The sequence below is a fragment of the Physeter macrocephalus genome, chromosome 21, assembly GCF_002837175.3.
Source record: "Physeter macrocephalus isolate SW-GA chromosome 21, ASM283717v5, whole genome shotgun sequence".
NCBI lineage: Eukaryota > Metazoa > Chordata > Mammalia > Artiodactyla > Physeteridae > Physeter > Physeter macrocephalus.
This window is the reverse complement of record NC_041234.1, coordinates 88,698,993-88,702,581: the sequence shown is the minus strand read 5'-3', so window position 1 is coordinate 88,702,581 and position 3,589 is coordinate 88,698,993. Positions and strand designations below refer to the sequence as shown.

The 3,589-nt window shown below is 36.1% G+C and overlaps 1 pseudogene; it reads left to right on the top strand.

Moving 5' to 3' along the window:
* Positions 1-2,937: 2,937 nt before the first annotated feature.
* On the top strand, positions 2,938-3,445 carry LOC102975709 (40S ribosomal protein S2-like; annotated as a pseudogene).
* The last annotated feature ends 144 nt before the right edge of the window (positions 3,446-3,589 follow it).

The window sequence follows — 3,589 nt, the reverse complement described above, 5'->3', positions numbered from 1 at the left end:
GGTACAAAATTAATATACAGAAATCGGTAGCCTTTCTATACCCTAATAACCATCTATCAAAAATAGAAATTAAGAAACAGTGCCACTTAACAATTGTGTCAAAAATAATAAATATCTAGGAATAAATTTAAACAAGGAGATGAAAGACTGTACTCTGAAAACTATAAGACACTGATGAAAGAAGTTGAAGATGACACAAATCAATGGAAAGACATGCCATGCTCATGGCTTGGAAGAATTAATATTGTTAAAATGACCATAGTACCTAAAGTGATCTACAGATTTAGTGCAATTCTCATCAAAATACAATTTTTAACAACTAGAACAGGTAATCCTAAAATTTGAATGTAATCATAAAAGATCCCAAATAGCCAAAGCAATCTTGAGAAAGAAGAACAAAGCTAGAGATATCATGTACCCTGATTTCAAACTATACTACAAATCTATACTAATCAAAACAGTATAGCTCTTACTACACAAAAACAGACACATAGATCAATGGAACAGAATAGAGAGCCCAGAAATCTTTAGTAAATGATGTTGGGAAAATTGGACAGCTACATGCAAAAGAATGAAACTCAACCTTTTTCTTACACCATATAGAATAATAAACTCAAAATAGACTAAAGACTTAAATGTTAAACTTAAAACCATAAAATTCCCAGAAGAAAAAATAGGCAATATACTCCTTGATGTCGATCTTAGCAATATTTTTCTGGATCTGTCTTCTCAGGACAGGGCAACAAAACCAAAAATTAACAAATAGGACTACACCAAAGTGAAAAGATTTTGCATGGTGAAGGAAACCATCAGTGTAACTAAAGGCAACCTACTGAATGATAGAAAATATTTGCAAATGATGTATCTGATAATGGGTTAATACACAAATTATATAAAGGATTCACACTACTCAATATCAACAAAACAAACAATCTGATTATAAAATAGGCAGAGGACTTGTATAGACACTTCTCAAAAGATGACATACAGATTGTTAACAGACACATTAAAAGATGTTCACCATCACTATCAGAGAAATGCAAGTAAAAACCAAAATGAGATATCACCTCACACCTATCAGAATGGCTGTCATCAAAAAGACAAAAAATTACAAGTGCTGGTGAGTGAAGAAAAGGGACCCCTTGTACACTGTTGCTGGGAATGTAAATTGGTGCAGCCATTATGGAAAATTTTTTAAGGAACCTCCACAGTATAGAGGTTCCTCAAAAAATTAAAAATGGAACTACCATATGATCCAGCAATTCCACCTCTGGGTATTTACCTGAAGAAAACAAAACCACTAGTTTGAAAAGATATATGCATCCCTATGTTCATTGCAGCATGATTTACAATAGCTGGAAACAAGGAAGCAACCTACATAGCCATTGATATTTGAATGGATAAAGATTACACACACACACAAACACAGACACAGGAATATTACTCAGCCATAGAAAAGAATGAAATCTTGCCATCTGCAACAACATGGATGGACCTAGAGGGTATTATGCTAAGTGAAATAAGTTAGCGAACACAGTATTATCTCACTTATGTGTGGAATCTAAAAAGAAAACAAATGAACAAAAATAGGCTTATAAATACAGAGAGCAAACTGGTGGTTTCCAGAGAGGAGGGGAGTGAAGGGTTGGGCGAAATAGGTGAAGGGAATTAAGAGATACACACTTCCAGTTATAAAATATAAAATATATAAGGCACAGGCTATAACGTATAACATATGGAATATAATAATACTGTAATAATTTTGTATAGTGAAAGACAGTTACTGGACTTGTCATGGTGATTATTTTATAATATACTTGGTTGTCCCATCACTATGTTGTGCAGCTTAAACTAAAAATATTGGAAGTCAACTATACTTCAATAATAAAAAAATGAATAAAAATTATCTGAACTAGATACTCCAAGTCTCTTCCAGTGGCAATAATAATATATATTTTTTATAAAGCCAATATATCAAGTATTATTTAAGGTTATATTTCAAACATATATCTGCTATAAAATGTTTCCGAGGTAAATTGTAACTAAGGGTGCCAGCAGTGGTAAATATTTCCGAACTAGCCATCATTTTAAAAAATCGATTTAAATCATACTAAACAAATATGTTTATGAAATCATTAAAACCCAATTGATAAAAACCTAAAACATAGATAATACTGTACTGTTATTACTGAATGTCAACTTATGCCATCATTTCAATAAAATTATGAGGGCATGGAAATAACCAGGTTTTTAAAATCTTTTGAAATTATCAATGTTTAAAAAAGACTAGATTTGATATTGTTTCAAACCAAGGAAAATTTAACATTCTTTACATGAATGCTACTGACTGGGTATTTCTACAGAAGTCCCTTATGATATATTTAATAGAAAATTTCTCTGGTAACAGTATTGGCTTTTGTTTATTATATACTTTAATATGCAAATATTCCCTTTATGAAATCACTTCTAAGTTTTTCAATCTAATGTATGTGGAATAATTTGAAAAGAAATCAGAGGTCTTATTGCACAGAATTTTACAACACAGTTTTTATATTATTGTCTGCATTTGTCACTCTTTAAGGACTTCAATTGCACATTAAGAGAATGAAAACATTAAAAGCAATATCTCAGCTAACCATCACATGAGCTGGGATTCATTTGTCTGGTCACCTCATTATCATCCATCTTAATGTTGGCAGACAACAGATCTCTAGGAGAAAGGGATGATGGATGGGAAAATACCAAAGGGGAAAATGTTTGGGATCATAAAATCTGACTCTGAGCTAGAAGGTTACTTTTGTACTGGGTTGGTTATCTATAGAGGAAACAAGTAGGATAGGGTATAGAGAATCCTGAAAAGAGATGTGATTTCCAAATTTCTGAGTGGAATAAGCTCATTTAAAACAGATACCTAGATCTTCTCCGTAAAAACACCAAATGGCGGATGACGCCGGTGCATTTGTCGCCACTGGGGATTACAATGGACATGTTGGTTTGGGTGTCAAGTGCTCAAAGGAGGTAGCCACTGCCATCTGTGGGGTCATGATTTTGGCCAAGCTCCCCACCGTCCCCGTGCAGCGAGGCTACTTGGGTATCAAGATCAGCAAGCCCCATACCATCCCTTGCAAGGTGACTGGCCACTCTGGGTCTGTGCTGGTGTGCATCATCCCTGCCCCCAGGGGCACTGCATGGTCTCAGCCCCTGTGCCCAAGAAGCTACTGATGATGGCCGGAATTGATGACTGCTACGCCTCTGCCAGGGGCTGCACCACCACCGTGGGCAACTTTTGATGCCACTTCCAAGACCTACAGTTATCTCACTTCTGATCTCTGGAGAGATGGATGTTCACCAAGTCTCCGTATCAGGAATTCACTAACATCATTTAAAGACCCACATCAGAGTTTCCGTGCAGAGAACACAAGATCCAGCTGTAGCCACCACATAGTTTTGGGGTTTTTTTTTTTGTTTGTTTTTTTTTTTTTGTGGTATGCGGGCCTCCCTCTGTTGCGGCCTCTCCCGTTGCGGAGCACAGGCTCCGGACGCGCAGGCTCATTGGCCATGGCTCACGGGCCCAGCCGCTCCGCGGCAC